At 49.7% G+C, this 25,785-nt stretch overlaps 2 long non-coding RNA genes, 2 other non-coding genes and 2 pseudogenes across 4 annotated transcripts; 3 read left to right on the top strand and 3 right to left on the bottom strand.

Annotated features, from left to right (window-relative positions):
- Positions 1-3,633: 3,633 nt before the first annotated feature.
- Positions 3,634-3,850, top strand: LOC129463384 (small nucleolar RNA U3). Its single transcript, XR_008651156.1, has one exon. It is a non-coding gene; the product is annotated as a small nucleolar RNA U3 (small nucleolar RNA).
- Positions 3,851-5,511: 1,661 nt separating this feature from the next.
- LOC129463381 (small nucleolar RNA U3) lies at positions 5,512-5,728 on the bottom strand. The gene has a single exon (XR_008651153.1). It is a non-coding gene; the product is annotated as a small nucleolar RNA U3 (small nucleolar RNA).
- A 5,096-nt stretch (positions 5,729-10,824) lies between these two features.
- Positions 10,825-14,488, bottom strand: LOC129463008 (kynureninase-like; annotated as a pseudogene).
- A 239-nt stretch (positions 14,489-14,727) lies between these two features.
- LOC134732365 (uncharacterized) lies at positions 14,728-19,642 on the bottom strand. The gene is made up of 3 exons (XR_010115458.1): positions 19,370-19,642; positions 15,334-15,467; positions 14,728-15,039 (listed from the first exon to the last, which is right to left on the bottom strand). It is a non-coding gene; the product is annotated as an uncharacterized lncRNA (long non-coding RNA).
- LOC129462841 (uncharacterized) lies at positions 14,883-18,900 on the top strand. The gene is made up of 2 exons (XR_008650968.2): positions 14,883-15,512; positions 18,606-18,900. It is a non-coding gene; the product is annotated as an uncharacterized lncRNA (long non-coding RNA).
- Positions 19,643-20,396: 754 nt separating the features above from the next.
- On the top strand, positions 20,397-23,815 carry LOC129463007 (kynureninase-like; annotated as a pseudogene).
- The last annotated feature ends 1,970 nt before the right edge of the window (positions 23,816-25,785 follow it).

Genomic DNA, 25,785 nt, shown 5'->3' with positions numbered 1-25,785 from the left:
TGGGACTACAGGCGCCCGCTACCACGCACGGCTAATGTTTTGCATTTTTTTTTTTTTTTTTTTTTTTTTTTTTTTTTAGTAGAGACGGCGTTTCGCCATGTTAGCCAGGATGATCTCGATCTCCTGACCTCGTGATCTGCCCGCCCCAGCCTCCCAAAGTGCTGGGTTTAACAGGCGTGAGCCACTGCGCCCAGCCTAATTTTTGTATTTTTGGTAGAGATGGGGTTTCGCCACGTTGGCCAGGCTGGTCTTGAGCTCCTGATCTCAGGAGACCCACCTGCCTCGGCCTCTCAAAGTGAAGACATATTTTTTACTTTATTTTATTTTATTTATTTTATTTTATTTATTTTATTTTATTTTATTTTATTTTATTTTATTTTATTTTATTTTATGTTATTTTTTTAGAGACAGGGGTCTCCCTCTGTTGCCCAGGCAGCTCCTAAAGCCCTGATCTCAAGTGACTGACTGCCTCAGCTGCCCAAGTAGCAGGGATTACAGTCATAAGCCACCGCCCCGGCTCTATTTAGGAACATTTTAGTTCCAAGTTTTGGCAATTATGGGCAAAGCTGCTATAAACATATGTGTGCAGGCTTGTGTGGACATACGTTTTCAACTCATTTGGGTAGACACCAAGAGCTGCATTCCAGCCTGGGCAACAAGAGTGAAACTCCATCTCAAAAAAAAAAAAAAACAGAAATGTAGGCCGGGCATGGTGGCTTGTACCTATAATCCCAGAACTTTGGGAGGCCAAGGCAGGCAGATCACTTGAGGTCAGGAGTTCAAGACCAGCCTGCCCAACATGGCGAAACCCCGTCTCTACTAAAAATACAAATATTAGCCAGGCGTGGTGGCGCATGCCTGTAATCCCAGCTACTCAGGAGGCTGAGGCACGTGACTCACTTGAACTCAGGAGGCAGAGGTTGCAGTGAGCCCAGACTGTGCCACTGCGCTCCAGCCTGGGTGATGAAGTGAAACTCTGTCAAAACAGAAATTATTCTCTCGCAGTTATGAAGGCTCAAAATCAGGAATCAAACTGTTGAAGCCTCGAAGGGGGATCCTTCCTTGACTCCTCCAGCGTCTGGAGGCTACTGGCCATCCGGGTGTTACTAAAACACCAGGGGTTCCATCTAGGGCCTGCTGCTCACCTCACAGAAAAAGCCAATCACTGAAACAACGATTATTGCCAAGGAAGAAGGCTCTAATCAGGTGCTGCAGCTGAGGGGATGGGAGGGATTCATCCCAGGAATGCAGGGGGTGGTTCAACATAAGAAAATCCACTAACGTAATGTCCCGCATTAGTAGAACAAAGGGAAAAAGACAGTCATTCCAGCTGACACAGGAAAAGCATCTAAGAAATTCTAACGTTTCATCATGAAAACGTAGAGAAGACTATGAAACGAGGGGATTTGCCTCAACGTTATAAAAGGTATTTGTGAAAAAAACCACAGTTACCGTCATACTTAATGGTGAAAGACTAAAAGCTTTCCCCCTAAGATCAGGAACAAGACACAGAGGTTCACCTTTACCACTGCTACTCAATGTTTTTTTTTGGTTTTGTTTGTTTTGTTTTGTTTTCGAGAAGGAGTTCTTGCTCTGTCGCTTGGCTCACTGCAGCCTCTACCTCCCGGGTTCAAGCAATTCTCCTGCCTCAGCCTCCCCAGTAGCTGGGACTACACGTGCACACTGCCACGCCTGGCTAATATTTGTATTTTTAGTAGAGACAGGGTTTCACCATGTTGGCCAGGATGCTCTTGATCTCCTGACCTTGTTATCTGCCTGCCTCAGCCTCCCAAAATGCTGGAATTACAGGTGTGAGCCACCGCGCCCGGCCTAGTCAACATTTTGCTAGAAGTTGTAGCCAGAGCCTTTAGGTAAGAACAAGCACTAAGAGGCACCAAATTGAGAAATAAGAAACAAAACCATCGCTTTGAATACGGAAAATCCCAAAGAATACACACACAATAATTACTAGAGCTAATAAGCAAATTCAGCAAAGTTTCAGGACACAAGATCAACTCACAAAAACCAGTTGTGTGGTTTCTTGCCCGTTTTTTTGAGGAGGTATGCTCTTGTCGCCCGGGCTGGAGTGCAATGGCGCGATCTCGGCTCACTGCAGCCTCTGCCTGCCGGGTTCAAGCAATTCTCCTGCCTCAGCCTCCCCAGTAGCTGGGATTACAGGCGAGCGCCACCACGCCCGGCCAGTGTTTGTATTTTTAGTAGAGATGAGGTTTCACCATGTTGGCCAGGATGGTCTCGATCTCCTGACCCGGTGATCCACGCGCCTCGGCCTCCCAAAGTGCTAGGATGACCGGCGTGAGCCACCGTGCCCGGTCCAGTTGTGTTTTTATACACTAGCAAGGAACAATTCGAAAATGTAATTAAGAAAACCGCTGGGCGTGGTGGCTCACGCCTCCTAGTCCCACGCCTTTGAGAGGCCGAGGCGGGTGGATCCCTCGAGCCCAGGAGTTCAAGACCATCCTGGGCAATGTGGTGAAACCCCCTCCCTACAAAAAAATACACAAAATTAGCCGAGCGTGATGGCGTGTGCCTATAATCCCAGCTACTCAGGAGGCTGACGTGGGAGGATCACCTGAGCCCTGGAGGTCAAGGCTGCAGTGAGCTGTCAGGTCATGCATCATTGCACTCCAGCCTGAAAAAGGAGTGAAATTCTGCAACATGTTACAACATGAATGAACCTTGAAAACGTCATCCTAAGTGAAATAAGCCAGATACAACAGGACAATATTGCGTGTTTCCAGTTACAGAGGTACCTACGAGAATCAAATTCATAGAGACAGAAAGTAGAATAGTGCTTAAAAGCGTCTGGGCAGAGGGAGGAAAGGGAAGTTTGTGTTACGGGTAGAGTTTCAGTTTGGGATGTCGAAAAAGTTCTGGAGATAAATAATGGTGATGGTTACACGCCAATGGCTACGTGAATGTACTTAATGCCACTGAATTGTATATGTGAAAAATGGTGAAAATGGTAAATTTTGTATCTATTTTATACCATGCCCCCTAAAAAAAATTGTTGTTAAGAGTCAAGATCTCGCTGTCTCCCAGGCTGGGGTGCAGTGGGGTGATTGATCAAAGCTCACTGCAGCTCTGAACTCAGCCAGCTTCCCTGACTCAAACGATCATCCCGCTTCAGCCTCCCGAGTAGCCGGGACTGCAGACGGTGCCATCACGCCCAGCTCATTGTTGATTTTTGCCCCGCCTTGGTAGAGACGGGATTCCGCTATATTGCCTAGGCTGGCGTCGAACTCATAGAACAAAGGATCCTCCCTCCTGGGCCTGGGCGTGGGCTCGCAAAACGCTGGGATTCCCGGATTACAGGCGGGCGCACCACACCAGGAGCAAACACTTCCCGCTTTAAAAATTCAGGTTGTGAGTGGCTGTCATTCAGTATTATGCTAATTAAGCATGCCTGTTTTTTAAACGTCTTAAAACAATTGTTAAAATTACGTTTCCACCTACAACGTTAAAATTTGTCAAGTGATAATATTGGAAAAGACGTTATTGCCAAACTACTTTCCTATTTGTTTCCTAATGGCATCGGAAATAGCGAAAGTATCTCGCCATCAGCTAAAAGTTTGCGGCCGGTGTAGCCCCAGCAGAGGCTGCGAGACAGACGCCAAGACTATACTTTCAGGGATCATTTCTATAGTGTGTTACTAGAGAAGTTTCTCTGAACGTGTAGAGCACCGATAAGCCACGAGGAGGAGTTGTAGCGTTCTCTCCTGAGCGTGAAGCCGGCTGTTGGTGTTGCTCGAGTGCGACTGCCGTCAGCCATTGATGACCGTTCTTCTCTCCGCTTTGGAGAGTAAGAGGGAGAGGACGCAGTCTGAGTGGTTTGTTTTTGTTCGTGGTTCAACGAGAGAGAAATGTAAGGTGGGTCCTGTTGGGTGGTTGCGTGGGGTGGGTTTGGCTCGCTCTCGCATGCCACGGGGAAAGCTCTGTTTTGTCGGTGGCAGGTGTTGCGTCACGTCAGACGGGTGGTGTTTCCGTCGTAGGTTGGGAGAAGGGGGATGCTGTGCTAAGTCCTAGTATCCTTTTGCATCTATCCTTCCCTTTCTCGTTGTCAATCTTGACCAACGTCGTCTCCCTCCCGCCCACCACCCCACTCTCCAGACGGGGCGTCGGGGTCACTTGTTCTGTCTGGCGCCCAGGCTGGAGTGCAATGGCGGCGATCTCGGCTCACTGCAGCCTCCGCCTCTCGAGTTCAAGCAGGGTGGAGTGCAATGGCACAATCTGGACTCAGCGCAACCTATCCCTCCCGGGTCCAAGCCATTCTCTTGCCTCAACCTCCCGAGTAGCTGGGACTCAGGCATGCGGCGCCACACCTGGGTAATTTTTGTATGTTTAGTAGAGAGAAGGTTTCACCATGTTGGCCAGGCTGGTCTCGAACTCCTGACCTCAGGTGATCCACCAGCCTTGGCCTCCTAAAGTGCTGGGATTACAGACGTGAGCCAACCCGCACCCGGCCCTAAAAGTATTTTTTACAGAGATGGGGTCTCACTTTGTTGAGACCAGTCTGGGCAAACTGCTGATCTCAAGTGACTGCCTCAGCTGCCCAAGTAGCAGGGATTACAGACACAAGCCACAGCCGCCGGCTCTATTTAGGAACATCTTAGTTCCAAGTTTTGGCAATGATGGATAAAGCTGCTATAAACATAGGTGTGCAGGTTTTTGTGTGGACATACATTTTCAACTCATTTGGGTAGACACCAAGAGGCATGAGTTCTGATCATATGGAAAGAGTATGTTTAGTTTTAAAAGAAGCTGCTTGTCTTTCCCTTGGGCTCCATTACAAAATACACAGACTTTGTGGTTTAAATAGCACAAATTTATTTCTTACAGTTCTCAGGCGCGGTGGCTCACGCCTGTAATCCCAGGACTGTGGTAGGCCAAGGCAGGAGGATCGCTTGAGTCCAGGAGTTCAAGACCAGCCTCGGTAACATGGCGAAAACCCATCTCTACTAAAAATACAAATAATTAGCCAGACATGGTGGTGGGCACCTGTAGTCCAAGCTACTCTGGAGGCCGAGGTGGGAGGATTGCTTGAGCCTGGGAGGTCGAGGCCGCAGTGAGCGGCGATAGTGGAGGCTGAGGCAGGAGAATCAGTTGAACCCGGGAGGCGGAGATTGCGGTGAGTTGAGATTGTGCCCTTGCACTCCAGCCGGGGCAACAAGAGGGAAACTATCTCAAAAATGACAGTAAAATACATAGTATGTCTTCACTGGCCAAGCGCGGTGGCTGACGCCTGTAATCCCAGCACCTTGGGAAGTCAATCCCTTGACTTCACCAGTGTGACGTACCCAAACCCTTCCAACCCTTCCCCCCGCCTAAAACTAGCATTGAAAAGGCACCCAGATGTCACGCAAAACGTATCGCTGACAAAAGCAAGAAGCCTTGCAGGACTCCCCCGCGGTCAGCCAGACGCAAACCGAACGCACGCAAACACCCAACACGGTCCACCTTACACCTCTCTTGTTGAGCCACGAACGAAGATAAACCACTCAGACTGCGTTCTCTCCTTCTTACTCTCCGAGCCGGAGAGAAGAACGGTCATCAATGGCTGACGGCAGTCGCACTCGAGCAACACCAAAAGCCGGCTTCACGCTCAGGAGAGAACGCTACAACTCCTCCTCGTGGCTTATCGGTGCTCTACACGTTCAGAGAAACTTCTCTAGTAACACACTATAGAAATGATCCCTGAAAGTATAGTCTTGGCGTCTCTCTCGCAGCCTCTGCTGGGGCTACACCGGCCGCAAACTTTTAACTGATGGCGAGATACTTTCGCTATTTCCGATGCCATTAGGAAACAAATAGGAAAGTAGTTTGGCAATAACGTCTTCTCCAATATTATCACTTGACAAATTTTAACGTTGTAGGTGGAAACGTAATTTTAACAATTGTTTTAAGACGTTTAAAAAAACAGGCATGCTTAATTAGCATAATACTGAATGACAGCCACTCACAACCTGAATTTTTAAAGCGGGAAGTGTTTGCTCCTGGTGTGGTGCGCCCGCCTGTAATCCGGGAATCCCAGCGTTTTGCGAGCCCACGCCCAGGCCCAGGAGGGAGGATCCTTTGTTCTATGAGTTCGACGCCAGCCTAGGCAATATAGCGGAATCCCGTCTCTACCAAGGCGGGGCAAAAATCAACAATGAGCTGGGCGTGATGGCACCGTCTGCAGTCCCGGCTACTCGGGAGGCTGAAGCGGGATGATCGTTTGAGTCAGGGAAGCTGGCTGAGTTCAGAGCTGCAGTGAGCTTTGATCAATCACCCCACTGCACCCCAGCCTGGGAGACAGCGAGATCTTGACTCTTAACAACAATTTTTTTTAGGGGGCATGGTATAAAATAGATACAAAATTTACCATTTTCACCATTTTTCACCTCACACAAGGCGGGACCTGGCGACACATCAGACGCCCCACCTCACACTCGGGACCCTGAGACACTCATTGTTCACCAAACAACTCGCTCCCTCCTCCGCTGACAGAGGAGTCAGTCCATCTGGACTGGATGGGCTCCGTGTGCGCGAGTTCAAATCCTGCCTCACCACCTGCTGCCTGGCGCTTTTCTTGTCTAAGCCGCAGTTCCTTCTGTGTGGTGGGGATAACAGCACAACCAGCGTCAGAAAGTTGCAATGAGAACTAAATGCGTTCAGCTGGCGCGGTGGCTCAGGCCTTAATCCTAGCACTTTGGGAGGCCAGAGCCTGAGGACGGCTTGAGGTCAGGAGTTCGAGACTAGCCTGGTCAACATTGTGAGACCCCCCCCCCCGCCCCCGTCTCTACAATTTTTTTTTTTTTTTTTTTTTTGAGCCGGAGTCTAGCTCTGTCGCCCAGACTAGAGTGCAGTGGCGCGATCTCAAGTGAGCGATCTCAGCTCACTGCATGCGCCGTCTCCCGAGTTCAAGCGTTACTGCTGCCTCATCCTCTCGAGTAGCTGGGACTACAGGCGCGTGCCACCAAGCCTGGCTAGTTTTTTGTATTTTTGGTGGAGACGGGGTTTCACCGTGTTAACCAGGATGGTCACAATTTCCTGACCTCGTGATCCGCCCCGCCTGAGCCTCCCAAAGTGCTGGGATTACAGGCGTCAACCACCGTGCCCAGCCTACAAAATATTTTTTAAAACGCGTCGATCAGTATAAAGCGCTATGCCTGGCACATCCTGTGCTCATTCTGCTATCGTGACAAAATCGTGCTCAGGCCCCTGGCACCTGCAAACAAAGTCTCTCTCTCTTTGACATTTACCCATCACCGTTTCAACCTGCGCAGTCTCTCCTTCTCCCTCCCCTTCTGAATTTTAACAAATATCCCTCTTCTGTAAAGTGGCTGAAAAAAAAAAAAGGAAAACAGATCACAATGGCTTAGACAAATAAGGGTTTATTTCCCCTATCACTGTGAACCTGGAGACCAGCCATGGTTGGCACTGTTTCCCCAGCCCAGTGATGGCAGGGCTGACGTCCTCTGTAACGCGCTTGGCGTTTCCCCCTTGTTTACAGCATGGCTGATGGTGCTCCTGGCGTTGCATCTGCCTCCGCATTTAAGACAGAAAGGAAAAGGAATGGTTACCTTCAGAGTTAATTGAAAGCATTTGTCACTTTTGTCAATAATTTCCCAGGCGCCCCACCCCCTCACCCCCCACTCCCACCCCTGCCACACACACACAATGAGATCTAATGAGACTCCATAGATGTCATTGGCCAAAACTGTGTCACATGGTCACTCCTAGCTGCAACAAAGGCTGAGAAGGTAAGTAGTTTCTCTTTTCCAGCCTCCACAGTGGAAAGCAGCAGGGAAGAGGGGAATTGGGAATGGCACACATTGGGCAGTCAGCTATTATAATAGTGTCTGCCACACCTTCCCCCTCCATCTTCTTCCAGCCCCTCCACTCCCCAGGACCTGCCTTCCAGCCACCCCTGACCTCCTCCTTCATCCAGGGGCCACCTGTTTCCATATCTTTTGGGATATCAGAAGCTCACAACTCTGGGGCTGCACTTCTACAGGGTAGCAATCAGATGACGCCGAGGAGAACTGCATCTTTCTTTCTTTCTTTCTTTCTTTCTTTCTTTCTTTCTTTCCTTCTTTCTTTCTTTCCTTCCTTCCTTCCTTCCTTCCTTCCTTCCTTCCTTCCTTCCTTCCTTTCTTTCTTTCTTTCTTTCTTTCTTTCTTTCTTTCTTTCTTTCTTTCTTCTTTCTTTCTTTCTTTTTTGACAGAGTCTCACTCCATCACTCCAGTCTGTACACTAGGCTGGAGTGCAGTGGTGCAAACACTGTAGCCTCGACCTGGGCTAGTGATCCTCCTACCTGGGCCCAAGTGATCCTCTTACCTCAGCCTCCGAAATGGCTGGGACTATAGGTGCATGCCACCATGCTCAGCTAATTTTTTTTGTTGTTTGTTAATTTTTTTGTAGAAACAGTGTCTCTTGCCAGGCGCGGTGGCTCACGCCTGTAATTCCAGCACTTTGGGAGGCCAAAGCAGGTGGATCACAAGGTCAGGAGTTCAAGACCAGCCTGGCCAATATGAAACCCTATCTCTACTAAAAATACAAAAATTAGCCAGGTCTGGTGGTGAGCATCTGTAGTCCCAGCTACTTGGGAGGCTGAGACAGGAGAATGGTTTGAACCCGGGAGGCGGAGGTTGCAGCGAGCCGAGATCACGCCACTGCACTCCAGCCTGGGTGACAGAGTGAAACTCTCTCAAAAAAAAAAAAAAAGAAAGAAAAAGAAAAAGAAACAGCGTCTCTTACTTTGTTGCCCAGGCTGGTCTCAAACTCCTGGTCTCAAGCGATCCACACAACTTGGCCCCTGAAAGTGCTGAGATTACAGGTTTGAGCAGCACACCTGGCTTTCCATACTCAGATTCTGAAACACAGATCTCATCGTATCACACCTCTGGCTCAAAATCACCCTTAATAATTGGCTCTACTAGAGCCCCATTTCCCTATACTCCCTGCGTTTGAATATATCAGTGTTGCAACACTGAAACACTTAAAGAATCTCCTCTGCTTTCTCTCTGGTTGCTTCTAGGATCTCTTCTTTGACTTTGGTGTTCTATATTTTCACTACAATATGTCCAGACATGAATTTCTTCCTACCTATCTTGCTTGGGATTCATTGGATCTCTAGAATCTACGCATTTGGTGGTGCTTATTAGATATGGAAAAAAATGTCAGACTTTATGTTTTCAAATATTGCGTTTGTCTCGTTTTCCCATCTCTGTCTGGAACTGCTACCTATGTTAGATCTTCCTGTTGTATTCTCCCTGGCTCCTAAACACTTCTTTTCTTTGTTTTCCCCTCCTCCTCTTCCTCCTCTTCTTCTTCATCGTCTTCTTCTCCTCCCCCTCCTCCTCATCTTTCTCCTTCTCCTCCTTCTTCTTCTCTTTCTTCTTCTCCTCCTTCTCCTTGCTACTGCTGCCTCCTCCTGCTCCTCCTGCTCCTGCTCCTCCTGCTCCTGCTCCTCCTCCTCCTCCTCCTCCTCCAGCTTTCTCAGGTTGAATTCTTCTTTTTTTTTCCCTCTATTTTCCATTTATTTTTCTTTCTGGGTTGAATTCTGGATAATTTCTTCAAATCCATCTTCCAGATCATGAATTCTCTATTTAGCTTTGTCTAAACTGTCGTTTAAACTGTCCATTGAGTTTTTAATATGTTACTAGGTGTTAAATTTCTAGAAGCTCCATTTATTTCTCCTGCACATTTGCTTAGTTCTTCTCGTTCCTCACCCTTTGCTCATGTTGCTCCACCTTCTCCCACCTCTTCCCCTGGCAAATTCCTATACAACCCATTTCTTTCCATCCCCAGGGAGCTTTCCCTGACCTCCAGGATGGACTGGGGCTTTCTTGGGCCCTTCAGTCCCTGGGACTCCTTTGTCACAGCACTGATCACCTTCAGTCATGATTGGCTGGGTCTGGATCTACCTCCCCACCTCAGACCTGTGCTACGCATAAGCAGGGGCCATATCTGCATCCTCTCTCAGGGATAAGTACAGGAGGTTTTCAATAAACTTGGATAAAATAAAAGCAGTTTCCTTAGCCCACCCATCACTCCTTAGTCTTACTTGTTTCATTTACTTATCTTTTTTCTGTAAAGTATATAACTTACTGCCAGCTGCATGCGATCAATTGTAAAATACTTTCAATAACTAAAAATTGAATAATGGTAAAAAAAAAAAACACACATCAGCTTTCAGTATAATTTGCGTAAATTGTTCTAGAAAACACTGCTAATTTTTTGTTTCCGCAGAGTGAAGTACAGAAGTGAGCAGATTGATAATTTTTTTTTTTTTTTGGAGACAGGGTCTCACTGTCTTGCCCAGGCTGGAGTGCAGTGGTGCCATCACAGCTCACTACAGCCTTGATCTCCTGGGATCAAGTGATCCTCCTGCCTCAGCCTTCTGGGTAGCAGGGACTATAGGTGTGTGCCATCATGCCTGGCTAATTAAAAATACATTTTTTTTGGTTCTTTTGTAGAGACAGGGTCTCACTCTGTTGTCCATGCTGTTCTCAAACTCCTAGGCTCAAGTGATCCTCTGGCCTCGGCCTCCCAAAGTGGTGAGATTACGGGTGTGAGCCACCGCACCCAGCCCAGATTGATAAATTTATACACATCATGGAAAGAATGATAGAAAGGAACTGGAGCCACTTGAATGACATTTGGATTCCACTTGTCATAAACCACTCCTCTTTTTTCTACCTCGTGGAAAACACCTTTCTTTGGAACAGAAAAATGTTAGTGTCAGCTGGCAGCCCTGATCCTCCATATGGGATGGAGTAATGGTCCCCCTCCAGGTCACCATTGGCTTCTCAGATTCTGCTTTGTTTTTGCCATAGCAGTGCTAGATCAGGTATTCCAGATAACCAGTTAGCAAAATAGATTTTCTCCACAATGCTTTAATCGCTGCCTGCCTAAAGATCTCTAAACTAGTGTGTGAGAAACAGACCAACAAAATGGGAGGATTTGAGATTTGGAATCCACTGACCCCAGGGATTAACTGCAGTTGGTTATCCATCTCAAATCTGGTGCTGAGTTCACAGTCAAACCACCCCACCAGCACAGCTTTAATCATATGGGCATGCTTTTCACGGAAAAAGCACCTGCCAGACCTCCTGCTCCTCCATTCAAATTATTGTGGGAACACCAGTGGGCAAAGTCAACTCTTCTGTCATGTAAGTGGAGTTCAGCATTTCCAACTGTACATGCTAGATCAAGCCAGCAAAACATCTCTTCACTTGTCCAGCTTTCGTGGTAGCAGGTATATTAAAGAGCTGCCCAGTATAAAAATGCAGCCCACTGAACAGGATCGCCGTAATCGAGCCTCCTCCCTTCTCAGTTGCTTCAGGGATATCTTTTATTTTATTTTATTTTATATTTTATTTTATTTTATTTTTTCTGAGATGGAGTCTTGCTCTGTCACCCAGGCTGGAGTGCAGTGATGCTATCTTGACTCACTGCAACCTCCACCTCCCGGGTTCAAGTGATTCTCCTGTCTCAGCCTCCTGAGTAGCTGGGATTACAGGCATGCATCACCACACCCAGCTAATTTTTTTTGTATCTTTTTTTTTTTTTTTTTTTTAAGACAAAGTCTCTCTCTTGTCCCCCAGCCTGGAGTGCAATGGCACGATCTCAGCTCACTGCAACCTCCACCTCCCGGGTTCAAGCGATTCTCTTGCCTCAGCCTCCAGAGTAGCTGAGATTACAGGCGCCTGCCACCGCGCCCGGCTAATTTTTGTATTTTTAGTAGAGACGAGGTTTCACCATGTTGGCCAGGCTGGTCTCAAACTCCTGACCTCTGGTGATCCACCGGCCTCGGCCTCTCAAAGTGCTGGGATTACAGGCATGAGCCACCGCACCCGGCCAATATCCTTTATTCTTAAGGTTTCTTCCCCCTTCTTGGCTTTATAATCCCCACTTTCCTCAATGTTAACTCCATGGAGTTGTAGCTGTGACTCAATAGTATCATGATTAAAGGAGAAAGCTTCGGCTTCTATAAGAATTTTATACCATTTGGTAAAGGCTTAAACAATAACTGGACTAAGGCTGGGCGCGGTGGCTCCCACCTGTAATCCAAGGAGTTCCAGACCAGCCTGTGCATCATGGCAAGACCCCATCTCTACAAAAAAATACAAAAACTAGTCTGGCGTGGTGGTGTGTGCCTGTAGTCCCAGCTACCTGGGAGGCTAAGATGGGAGGATCACCTGAGCCTGGGAAGTTGAGGCTGCAGTGAGCTGTGGTTGTGCCACTGCACTCCAGCCTGGACAACAGAGTGAGACCCTGGATAACAGTAGAAGATGTAGATTAAGAGTCAGCGCATTCACTAGGGCTATTTCTTTCCCGTAGGCTCCTATGGTCCTTCCGTAGGCCTACGATACTCTCATCTCAGTATCCCAAGGATGCTGCCTTCTTCATGACCATAGGCTCCCATTTTGCCCCACTCAACTAGCTCTTCTTCAAGATCTGTTTTAACCATTTTTGGTTGAAGGCCAAGAGAATTTTCCAGGAAATAGATGGCATTTTCATCCTTATTCACTAAAGACAAATCAACTGGAGGCAGATCCTGCATTTTGGGGACATAAAAATACTCCCCAGCTGGGCACGGTGGCTCACGCCTGTAATCTGAGCACTTCAGGAGGCCGAGGGGGAAGGACCACTTGAGGCCAGGAGTTTGAGAGCAGCCTGGGCAACAAAGCGAGACCCCCCTCTCTGGAAAAAAATTAAAAAATTAGCCGGGCATAGTGGTGCAAGCCTGTGATCCCAGCTACTGAGGAGGCTGAGATGGGAGAATCCCTTGAGCCCAAGAGTTCCAGGCTGCAGTGAATCAAGACCGCACCACTGCAGTCAGCCTGGGTGACGGAGTGAGGCCCTGTCTCAAAAAAATTAAAAACAAACAAACAAAAAAACCTCTCTGAAGTGCCTTAGCTTATGTTCCTGAACTAGGTGGAAAGTGTCCCTGTCATCTGCTGGGCGGCATTTGAGTTCAACCACCATGCTCTGCACTGTGACAGCTGACAAATTGTTCTCAGCTAGAATTCTGATGTGATCCTCAGCTCCCAGAACCCCTCAAGAAGCTTCTCAAGCATTCTTTACAAATATATAGGCAAGACCACCCCAAACGACGGAGCCTCCGCTCAGGGCTCCTTCCCCTAATCAGACTCAGGTAAGCAAACACTTTCTTCGATGTATTGCTTTTAACTTCATTAATTCACTTCCCCATCTGTAAATTCATTTCCTCATTCATTCATTTATTCATTATTCACTCGATAAGTCTTTCGATAAGTCTTTTCTTTTCTTTTTTTTTTTTTTTTTTTTTTGAGACGCAGTCTCTCCCCGTGGCCCAGGCTGGAGTGCAGTGGGGCGATCTCGGCTCACTGCAAGCTCTATCTCCTGGGTTCACGCCATTCTCCTGCCTCAGCCTCCCGAGTAGCTGGGACTACAGGCGCCCGCCACCACGCCCGGCTAATTTTTGGTATTTTTAGTAGAGACGGGTTTTCACTGTGTTAGCCAGGATGGTCTCGATCTCCTGATGACCTCGTGATCTGCCCACCTCAGCTTCCCAAAGTGCTGCGATTACAGGCATGAGCCACTGTGCCCGGCCAAGTCTTTTCTTTTTTTTTTTTTTTTTCAGAGATGGAGTCTCGCTCTGTCGCCCAGGCTGGAATGCAGTGGCGCAATCTCGGCTCATTGCAACCTCCACCTCCTGGGTTCAAGCCATTCTCCTGCCTCAGCTTCTCGAGTAGCTGGGACTACAGGCGGATGCCACCACGCCTGGCTAATTTCTTTTGTATTTTAGTAGAGACGGGAGTTTCACCGTGTTGCCCAGACTGGTCTGGAACTCCTCAGCTCAGGCAATCCGCCCGCCTTGGTGGATTACAGGCGTCAGCCACCGCGCCCAGCCTCAATACATCTTTTCTTTTCTTTCTTTCTTTCTTTCTTTTTTTTTTTTTTGAGACGGAGTCTCGCTCTGTCGCCAGGCTGGAGTGCAGCGGCACAATCCCAGCTCACTGCAACCTCTGCCTCCTGGGTTCCAGTGATTCTCCTGCCTCAGCCTCCCAAGTAGCTGGGACTACAGGCGCCCGCCACCACGCCCGGCTGATTTGTTTGCATTTTTTTTAGCAGAGACAGGGTTTCACCATGTTGGCCAGGATGGTCTCAATCTCTTGACCTCATGATCCACCCTCCTCGGCCTCCCAAAGTGCTGGGATTACAGGCGTGAGCCACCACGCCCGGCCTCTATAAGTCTTTTCTAAGCACAACATAGGTTGATGCCAGCAGATACGGGATGAACCAATCAGTGACGGAGGCAATCGGCTGTAAGACATTCTAACAGCCAGGAAGGCTTCAAGTTGGGGTGATACTGGAGCAGGGTCTGGAAGAAGGAAAGCTGGGGAAAACGCTGGGATCCCACGGCAATGTGAAGAGGGCCCCAGTGGGAGGTCGCCAGCCCATGGGACGCAGCCCGTAGGACCTTAATGCTCCCCAGCATATGGGTAGTGCATCTTCTTCCTCTCTTTGCCATGCCTGTCAGGAAGCTCAGAGCTCAGCTTGGTGCAAAGGTAGCGACTGTTGTTTGCCAGAGATTTTGTAGTTATCTCTGTTTTGTCGCCCAAAATCTTTGGCCTTTATGTTATCTATGTCTCTTATGGAAAACTTGAAATTGATAGAGTAAAATTAATAATAATAATAAAGACCTGATTCTCAGTAAGTGATGGATTCAGGACGCAAATGCAGCTCAGAGTCCAAGAGTTGTAGAGTGATACCGGGCTTGTATTAGCTACCACTGCAATAATGCCACATAACAAACCACCCCAAAACTCAGTGGCTTAGAACAATCATTTAATTCCCCCGATGCATCTGCAGGTTAGCTGAAGGTCAGTTGGTCTTCGCTGGGCAGCTCTGCCTCAGGCTAGGCTGGGATACAGGCTCTAGGCTGGGCTCTGGCTGTTCCATGTGTCGCTTGGCGGGGCGAGGCTGAAGGGCCGGCAGCCATTCAGGGGGACGATCTTCTCATAGCAGAAGCACAAGAAGACAGCCCCACTGTGGAAGTGCACCTCAAGCCTTTGGTCTTGTTATAGCCACTGCCATCCCATGGACCAAAGCAAATTACATGGCTGAGCCCAGAGTCAAGAGACAGGGAGTGCACTCTGCCCACCTGGAGGCCGTGGCCAGGGTGAGGGGCCAGTGATCAATGCCACATGCCATTTGCGTCATCCAGTCTGGTCCCCACCCCTATTTCTCGGATGGGTACCCCCGGTGGATCAGCGTGGGACCAGGCAGGGTGCCCTGACTTCCCATTCCCTTTTCACAGCCCCGAGCAGGATCTCATACCACCTGGCTGATCCTCCTGGGGTGGGACCAATTCTGGAAACTGCAGTTGCAGGTGGAAGAACCTGGACTTCGGAATCACAGAGACCTGGGTTCTCTGCTCCCCAAGGCCAGCAGTGAGTCCTCGAGCAAGTCCCACACTACAAAGGAGGAAACTGAGGCTCAGAGGGGTTTAGCGACACATAGTAAGTGCTCCATCAAAAGCGGCCATTCAAGCTGGGCATGGTGGCTCATGCCTATAATCCCGGCACTTTGGGAGGCTGAGGTGGGTGGATCACTTGAGCTTAGGAGTTCAAGACCATGGTAACATGGTGAAATCCCACCTCTACAAAATAAAAAACTAGCCAGGCATGGTAGTGTGCACGTGTAGTCCCAGCTACTCAGGAGGCTGAAGTGGGAGGATCACTTGAGCCCAGGAGATCAAGGCTGCGATGAGCTACGATAGCACCGCTGCCCTCAAGCCTGGGCGACAAAGTGAGACCCTGTCTCAAAAAACAAACAGCCAGGAGCCATGGCTCAGGCCTGTAACCCCAGCACTTTGGGAGGCTGAAGTGGGTGGATCACTCGAGGTCAGAAGTTTGAAACCAGCCTGGCCAACATGGTGAAACCCTGTCTCTACTAAAAATATACAAAAAAATTAGCTGGGCGTGGCTTCCATGGGTTCCCTATCCTGTGGAGAACCCACGGGACCAGGCAGGCGAGTGCTTTCGTGTGTTGCTTCATTGAATCCTCACAACCACCTTGCCTTATAGAAGAGGCGTTGCTATTATCCCCGTTCCACAGAAGGGGAAACTGAGGCACCAAGCGGAAAGGTCACGTGCCTGGAATCACACAGCAGAAGGTGGCACAGCTGGGATTTTAACCCATGCCTGCCGTGCTAGGACCAGCACCCTAGCAGCCAGGCACCATCCCCCAGCCCGGGCTGACTGCCCATGCCCAGCTGGACTCCAGGGCTTGGCAGTCCCCGGGATGAAAAGAGGCCCCTCCCTGGGCCCTTCAAGTCACTCTGCCTGGGGGTGACACATGCAGCCACATAGGTCTCCGTGAGTTGCGGTAAGGTCTCGAGTCTCTTTATCCCTGGCATGCGGCGGGGGCACTAAAGTGACCTCAGGGACGCGGAGGTACGGGAGCCAGATTGCCAGCTGTGTGGCTCTGGCAAGTCACCTCCCCTCCCTGAGTCTGTTTCCTCATCTATAAAAAGGGATCAGTAAATGTCTCTTACTCATGGGATTGTGGGGGATTAAATTATCTGATAAATAAATGAACCATTTAGGAAAGTTCCTGGAATATAGAAACACAAGAAGAAGAGGCAGAGGAGGAGGGGGGACAATATTATTATTGATAATATTATCCTGGGAAGCTTTTGCTGCCAGGAGCAGGAGGGACAATTTGCTGGGAAGGAAGACCCTAGGAACCAGTCCTTCCTGTGGACCTGGGACCCAGCACATTGCAGGTAGTTGGAAGGGGCCTCAGACCATCTCTGGAAACTCCATTCTATAGACGATGAGACTGAGGCCTGGGAGAGGCAGCCCCTGGGTCCAGGCCGCTCAGCAGAGCAGGCAGGCTGCCTGGCCCCACCTGGCCCCCTGCCCTCCTTCCATCCAGTCAGTCCCCATCCACCAGTCCCAATCCACCCAGTGTCCATCTACTCAGTTCCCATCCACCCAGTCCCCATCCACCAATCCCCATCCACCCAGTCCCCACCCACCAATCCCCATCCCCGGTACCCATCTACCAATCCCCATCCACCCAGTCCCCACCCACCAATCCCCATCCCCGGTACCCATCTACCAATCCCCATCCACCCAGTACCCATCCACCAATCCCCATCCACCCAGTCCCCATCCACCAATCCCCATCCACCCAGTCCCCACCCACCAATCCCCATCCCCGGTACCCATCTACCAATCCCCATCCACCCAGTACCCATCCACCAATCCCCATCCACCCAGTCCCCATCCACCAATCCCCATCCACCCAGTACCCATCTAGCAATCCCCACTACCAATCCCCATCCACCCAGTCCCCACCCACCCAGTCCCCATCCACCCAGTATCCATCCGCCCAGTCCTCACCCACCCAGTCCCCATCCACCCAGTATCCATCCGCCCAGTCCCCACCCACCCAGTCCCCATCCACCCAGTATCCATCCGCCCAGTCCTCACCCACCCAGTCCCCATCCACCCAGTATCCATCCGCCCAGTCCCCACCCACCCAGTCCCCACCCACCCAGTATCCATCCGCCCAGTCCCCACCCACCCAGTCCCCATCCACCCAGTCCCCATCCACTCGGTACCCATTCACCCAGTTCCCACGCACCCGTTTCCCATGCACCCTCACCCAGCCCTGGTCTCCAGTCTCTCAGATTGTGGTCACCTCAGCTTCTCTGCACTGCAGTGGCCAGTGCAGGCAGTCCCCCCAGTCCCCCAGCTTGACTTCTGACCCTCCAGGACTCCAGGTTCCAACTCCAGCAGGTTAACAGTGCCAGTAATTCTGCTATCATTGCGCCTCCGTGGGGTGTGGGGAGCAGGCTGTGTGGGCCCTTGAAAGCTCCCTAGGAAAGGATGAACCCCATAGTCCGGGGTCCTCTGCACAGTGCTCAGAGCAGGATGGAGGAACACTGGGGGAAGAAGGTGGGCAGGCCCCAGTGTAGGACACACCAACATCCCCCACCCATATCCTGTTCTGAGGCCGGGAAGATGCCTGACCTACCCCTCCTCCTCCAGTGAGCCTTTCCTGGCTGACCAGGAGGCAGCTCTGCACAAGGGCTCCAGCCCAGGGCTGTGAGCAAGGGAGACCGTGGGCCAGCCCCACCCCTTCTGGGTCTCTCGTTCCCTTCGTAACTGGAGGACAGATGGCAGCAGCACTCAGGAAAGGCTCAATGCCGATGCACCCGGGAAGTGCTGTGCTGCACGGGCCCAGTGGCTGGACAGGACTGTGGGAGCCCACCCAGCCCCTTCCTCCTGCCTTAGTGTGTTTGGTGTTGCTCTAACAGAATACCTGAGACTAGGGGATTTACTTCTTTGTTTGTTTTTTAGACAGGGTCTTGCTCTGTCACCCAGGCTGGAGTGCAGTGGCCCCTTCAGCTCACTGCAGCCTCCACTTCTTGTGCTCAAGTGATCCTTCCACCTCAGCCTCCAGAGTAGCTGGGACTACAAGTGTATGCCACCACACCTGGCTAATTTTTAAAATTTTTGTAGAGATCGCATCTCACTATGTTGCCCAGGCTGGTCTCGAACTCTTGGCCTCAAGCAATCCTCTCACCTTGGCCTCTCAAGGTGCTGGGATACCATGCCTGGGCGAAATTAAATTTTGGCAGGAGCACCTCCTTTACGCCTCAGTCTGTGCCTGAAGACTCACCAAGGCCAGAGCCGCACGACTCCAGGGGGCCATGCGTGTGCCCTGGCCGACCATCCTCCCCTGACCAAGATGCATACTGAAAAGGTCCGGAGGCCGGCTCGGGGCCTTCACACATGCTGCTCTCTCAACCTGGAACACACTTCGCTTTCTCAAACGCCACCTCCCATTTATTTTTCAGCATACAGTTACAAAATAAACTCCTGGGAAACCTGCCTTTATCCAGCTAGTAAAGTTCTCCTGCAGGTTCCCACAGCGCCCCCCCCCCCCCCCCGCGCGCCCCGCCTTAGTCTCTTCCCCATCCTGTCGCCCCACTGCCCCACCACCCCACAACCCGCCGCTCCCTCTTTCTACCCGGGCTCAGCCCCACTGGGGCCTCCTTGCGCCCGGACACGCGTAGACAGCGCCCTCTGCTGGCGACTCTCAGCTAGCCGCTCAGCCTCGCCCGCCTGGGTCCCAGCTCTGCCCCAGGCTCAGGTCGGGGGCCCTGGAGGTCCAAATGAGGCCAGAATCCCGGGAAGAGTCACCGGGAGAGGAGCCTCGGTCTCGGAGCCACAGATCCTGCTCAAATCCCTGTCCTGCCTTCTAATTTTCATGTGGCCTCGAGCAAATCATCTTCCTTCCCTGAGATTCATTTTCCCCCTCCGCAAAATGTATCCTCCACAACTCTTCCCTGAGTACTTACCGTGTGCTAGATACCGAGTTGGGCACCGGCGATACAGCAGGGACAAGGATGAGCAAAGTCACTGCCTCAGGAAGCTGACACAGAGGGGACAGGCAATAAACAATAAACACAACGCGGAATGTCAGTTGTCTAGCACAGGGTGACTGCTTAAAGAAGTGAAGCCAGACCGGGCGCGGTGGCTCACGCCTGTAATCCCAGCACTTTGGGAGGTCGAGGCGGGCGGATCACCTGAGGTCAGGAGTTTGAGACCAGCCTGACCAACATTGAGAAACCCCCTCTCTACCAAAAATAAAAAATGAGTCAGGTATGGTGGTGCATGCCTGCAATCCCAGCTACTCCGGAGGCTGAGGCAGGAGAAGCACTTGCACCTGGGAGGCAGAGGTTGCAGTGAACTGAGATCGTGCCATTGCGCTCCAGCCTAGGCAACAAGAGCGAGACTCAGTCTTAAAAAAAAAAAAAAAAAAAAAAAAAAAAGCCGGGCGTGGTGGCTCATGTCTGTCTTCCCAGCACTTTGGGAGGCTGAGGCGGGCGGATCACCTGAGGTCAGGAGTTGGAGACCAGCCAGGCCAACATGGTGAAACCCCGTCTCTACTGAAAATACAAAAATTAGCCAGGCATGGTGGTGGGCGCCTGTAGTCCCAGCTACTCGGAAGGCTGAGGCAGGAGAATCGCCTGAACCCGAGAGGCAGAGGTTGCAGTCAGTTGAGATCGGGCCACTGCACTCCCGCCTGGGCGACAGAGCAAGTCTTCATCTCAAAAAAAAAAAAAAAAAAAAAAGAAGAAGTGAAGCTGGAGGGGCCAGTGTGTGTTGGAGGATGCTAGGGGAGGCCTCATGGGGAGGTGGGAACATCGGTGCCCTCGCAGCACGCTGTCGTAGCCATGCAAATGACACGAACGCCCAGCATCCTCCCTCGTGTGCTCTCCTTGGGCCACCTCCCAGCTCTCCGTCCTACTTACTGTGTTTATCGTCTGCCTGCCCAGGAGAAAGTCGGCCTGTTAGTGTGGGGATTTTTGTCTGTCTACTTCCATGGGTAGCCCCAGCACTGAGAACAGTGCCTTGCACACAGTAGGTGCCCACTGGGTACTGGTTTATCGATTTTTGAGCTAACCATGGGGCAGGACGGTGCCTCTCACTCAGCCGCCCACTCCTCATGGTGCCTCTCACTCGGCCACCTGCTCCTGTATCAACTCTTCCAGAGCTTGTGCTTGTGATCAACTAGGGGACAGCTGGGAGGCCGTGGGAACCTAGAGGAGCCTGACAGACTCTGGGGTGAGTGCTGAGAGGCTTCCTGGAGGAGGCAGTGCACGCTGATGTGAGACTTGAAAAGTGGGAATGACGAGGAGGAAGGGTGTTCAAGGCAAAAGGAACAGCAATGAAAGGTGTGAGGCATGGAGATTCTTCAAGTGATTCAAGGTAGCTGGAGAAGAGAGGGCAGGTGGCAGGGATGACCAGGTCAGAGAAAGACTTGAGGACCAGGCCAAGGGGCTTGGATTTCATTCTGGGGGTTGGAGAGGCACTGTGGCCTAATGTGAACACGTGGGCCCTGAGTGTTGCCCACCTGCTACTCAGGAGGCTGAGCTGAGAGGATCACTTGATCCCAGGAGTTCGAGGTTGAAGTGAGCCATGATTGTACCACTGCACTCCAGCCTGGGTAACAGAGGGACACCCTGTCTTAAAAATAAAATGAGGCCGGGCACAGTGGCTCAAGCCTGTAATCGCAGCACTTTGGGAGGCCGAGGCAGGCGGATCACGAGGTCAGGAGATCGAGACCATCCTGGCTAACACAGTGAAACCCCGTCTCTACTAAAAATACCAAAAATTAGCCGGGCGTGGTGGCGGGCGCCTGTAGTCCCAGCTACTCGGGAGGCTGAGGCAGGAGAATGGCGTGAACCCAGGACATAGAGCTTGCAGTGAGCCGAGATCGCCCCACTGCACTCCAGCCTGGGCCACGGGGCGAGACTGCGTCTCAAAAAAAAAAAAAAAAGAAAAAGAAAAGAAAAGACTTATCGAGTGAATAATGAATAAATGAATGAATGAGGAAATGAATTTACAGATGGGGAAGTGAATTAATGAAGTTAAAAGCAATACATCGAAGAAAGTGTTTGCTTACCTGAGTCTGATTAGGGGAAGGAGCCCTGAGCGGAGGCACCGTCGTTTGGGGTGGTCTTGCCTATATATTTGTAAAGAATGCTTGAGAAGCTTCTTGAGGGGTTCTGGGAGCTGAGGATCACATCAGAATTCTAGCTGAGAACAATTTGTCAGCTGTCACAGTGCAGAGCATGGTGGTTGAACTCAAATGCCGCCCAGCAGATGACAGGGACACTTTCCACCTAGTTCAGGAACATAAGCTAAGGCACTTCAGAGAGGTTTTTTTGTTTGTTTGTTTTTAATTTTTTTGAGACAGGGCCTCACTCCGTCACCCAGGCTGACTGCAGTGGTGCGGTCTTGATTCACTGCAGCCTGGAACTCTTGGGCTCAAGGGATTCTCCCATCTCAGCCTCCTCAGTAGCTGGGATCACAGGCTTGCACCACTATGCCCGGCTAATTTTTTAATTTTTTTCCAGAGAGGGGGGTCTCGCTTTGTTGCCCAGGCTGCTCTCAAACTCCTGGCCTCAAGTGGTCCTTCCCCCTCGGCCTCCTGAAGTGCTCAGATTACAGGCGTGAGCCACCGTGCCCAGCTGGGGAGTATTTTTATGTCCCCAAAATGCAGGATCTGCCTCCAGTTGATTTGTCTTTAGTGAATAAGGATGAAAATGCCATCTATTTCCTGGAAAATTCTCTTGGCCTTCAACCAAAAATGGTTAAAACAGATCTTGAAGAAGAGCTAGTTGAGTGGGGCAAAATGGGAGCCTATGGTCATGAAGAAGGCAGCATCCTTGGGATACTGAGATGAGAGTATCGTAGGCCTACGGAAGGACCATAGGAGCCTACGGGAAAGAAATAGCCCTAGTGAATGCGCTGACTCTTAATCTACATCTTCTACTGTTATCCAGGGTCTCACTCTGTTGTCCAGGCTGGAGTGCAGTGGCACAACCACAGCTCACTGCAGCCTCAACTTCCCAGGCTCAGGTGATCCTCCCATCTTAGCCTCCCAGGTAGCTGGGACTACAGGCACACACCACCACGCCAGACTAGTTTTTGTATTTTTTTGTAGAGATGGGGTCTTGCCATGATGCACAGGCTGGTCTGGAACTCCTTGGATTACAGGTGGGAGCCACCGCGCCCAGCCTTAGTCCAGTTATTGTTTAAGCCTTTACCAAATGGTATAAAATTCTTATAGAAGCCGAAGCTTTCTCCTTTAATCATGATACTATTGAGTCACAGCTACAACTCCATGGAGTTAACATTGAGGAAAGTGGGGATTATAAAGCCAAGAAGGGGGAAGAAACCTTAAGAATAAAGGATATTGGCCGGGTGCGGTGGCTCATGCCTGTAATCCCAGCACTTTGAGAGGCCGAGGCCGGTGGATCACCAGAGGTCAGGAGTTTGAGACCAGCCTGGCCAACATGGTGAAACCTCGTCTCTACTAAAAATACAAAAATTAGCCGGGCGCGGTGGCAGGCGCCTGTAATCTCAGCTACTCTGGAGGCTGAGGCAAGAGAATCGCTTGAACCCGGGAGGTGGAGGTTGCAGTGAGCTGAGATCGTGCCATTGCACTCCAGGCTGGGGGACAAGAGAGAGACTTTGTCTTAAAAAAAAAAAAAAAAAAAAGATACAAAAAAAATTAGCTGGGTGTGGTGATGCATGCCTGTAATCCCAGCTACTCAGGAGGCTGAGACAGGAGAATCACTTGAACCCGGGAGGTGGAGGTTGCAGTGAGTCAAGATAGCATCACTGCACTCCAGCCTGGGTGACAGAGCAAGACTCCATCTCAGAAAAAATAAAATAAAATAAAATATAAAATAAAATAAAATAAAAGATATCCCTGAAGCAACTGAGAAGGGAGGAGGCTCGATTACGGCGATCCTGTTCAGTGGGCTGCATTTTTATACTGGGCAGCTCTTTAATATACCTGCTACCACGAAAGCTGGACAAGTGAAGAGATGTTTTGCTGGCTTGATCTAGCATGTACAGTTGGAAATGCTGAACTCCACTTACATGACAGAAGAGTTGACTTTGCCCACTGGTGTTCCCACAATAATTTGAATGGAGGAGCAGGAGGTCTGGCAGGTGCTTTTTCCGTGAAAAGCATGCCCATATGATTAAAGCTGTGCTGGTGGGGTGGTTTGACTGTGAACTCAGCACCAGATTTGAGATGGATAACCAACTGCAGTTAATCCCTGGGGTCAGTGGATTCCAAATCTCAAATCCTCCCATTTTGTTGGTCTGTTTCTCACACACTAGTTTAGAGATCTTTAGGCAGGCAGCGATTAAAGCATTGTGGAGAAAATCTATTTTGCTAACTGGTTATCTGGAATACCTGATCTAGCACTGCTATGGCAAAAACAAAGCAGAATCTGAGAAGCCAATGGTGACCTGGAGGGGGACCATTACTCCATCCCATATGGAGGATCAGGGCTGCCAGCTGACACTAACATTTTTCTGTTCCAAAGAAAGGTGTTTTCCACGAGGTAGAAAAAAGAGGAGTGGTTTATGACAAGTGGAATCCAAATGTCATTCAAGTGGCTCCAGTTCCTTTCTATCATTCTTTCCATGATGTGTATAAATTTATCAATCTGGGCTGGGTGCGGTGGCTCACACCCGTAATCTCACCACTTTGGGAGGCCGAGGCCAGAGGATCACTTGAGCCTAGGAGTTTGAGAACAGCATGGACAACAGAGTGAGACCCTGTCTCTACAAAAGAACCAAAAAAAATGTATTTTTAATTAGCCAGGCATGATGGCACACACCTATAGTCCCTGCTACCCAGAAGGCTGAGGCAGGAGGATCACTTGATCCCAGGAGATCAAGGCTGTAGTGAGCTGTGATGGCACCACTGCACTCCAGCCTGGGCAAGACAGTGAGACCCTGTCTCCAAAAAAAAAAAAAAATTATCAATCTGCTCACTTCTGTACTTCACTCTGCGGAAACAAAAAATTAGCAGTGTTTTCTAGAACAATTTACGCAAATTATACTGAAAGCTGATGTGTGTTTTTTTTTTTTACCATTATTCAATTTTTAGTTATTGAAAGTATTTTACAATTGATCGCATGCAGCTGGCAGTAAGTTATATACTTTACAGAAAAAAGATAAGTAAATGAAACAAGTAAGACTAAGGAGTGATGGGTGGGCTAAGGAAACTGCTTTTATTTTATCCAAGTTTATTGAAAACCTCCTGTACTTATCCCTGAGAGAGGATGCAGATATGGCCCCTGCTTATGCGTAGCACAGGTCTGAGGTGGGGAGGTAGATCCAGACCCAGCCAATCATGACTGAAGGTGATCAGTGCTGTGACAAAGGAGTCCCAGGGACTGAAGGGCCCAAGAAAGCCCCAGTCCATCCTGGAGGTCAGGGAAAGCTCCCTGGGGATGGAAAGAAATGGGTTGTATAGGAATTTGCCAGGGGAAGAGGTGGGAGAAGGTGGAGCAACATGAGCAAAGGGTGAGGAACGAGAAGAACTAAGCAAATGTGCAGGAGAAATAAATGGAGCTTCTAGAAATTTAACACCTAGTAACATATTAAAAACTCAATGGACAGTTTAAACGACAGTTTAGACAAAGCTAAATAGAGAATTCATGATCTGGAAGATGGATTTGAAGAAATTATCCAGAATTCAACCCAGAAAGAAAAATAAATGGAAAATAGAGGGAAAAAAAAAGAAGAATTCAACCTGAGAAAGCTGGAGGAGGAGGAGGAGGAGGAGGAGCAGGAGCAGGAGGAGCAGGAGCAGGAGGAGCAGGAGGAGGCAGCAGTAGCAAGGAGAAGGAGGAGAAGAAGAAAGAGAAGAAGAAGGAGGAGAAGGAGAAAGATGAGGAGGAGGGGGAGGAGAAGAAGACGATGAAGAAGAAGAGGAGGAAGAGGAGGAGGGGAAAACAAAGAAAAGAAGTGTTTAGGAGCCAGGGAGAATACAACAGGAAGATCTAACATAGGTAGCAGTTCCAGACAGAGATGGGAAAACGAGACAAACGCAATATTTGAAAACATAAAGTCTGACATTTTTTTCCATATCTAATAAGCACCACCAAATGCGTAGATTCTAGAGATCCAATGAATCCCAAGCAAGATAGGTAGGAAGAAATTCATGTCTGGACATATTGTAGTGAAAATATAGAACACCAAAGTCAAAGAAGAGATCCTAGAAGCAACCAGAGAGAAAGCAGAGGAGATTCTTTAAGTGTTTCAGTGTTGCAACACTGATATATTCAAACGCAGGGAGTATAGGGAAATGGGGCTCTAGTAGAGCCAATTATTAAGGGTGATTTTGAGCCAGAGGTGTGATACGATGAGATCTGTGTTTCAGAATCTGAGTATGGAA

This window comes from Symphalangus syndactylus, chromosome 14, assembly GCF_028878055.3.
Source record: "Symphalangus syndactylus isolate Jambi chromosome 14, NHGRI_mSymSyn1-v2.1_pri, whole genome shotgun sequence".
Taxonomy (NCBI): Eukaryota; Metazoa; Chordata; class Mammalia; order Primates; family Hylobatidae; genus Symphalangus; species Symphalangus syndactylus.
Note: the sequence above shows the minus strand (reverse complement) of the source record. Positions and strands in the feature narration are given on the sequence as shown.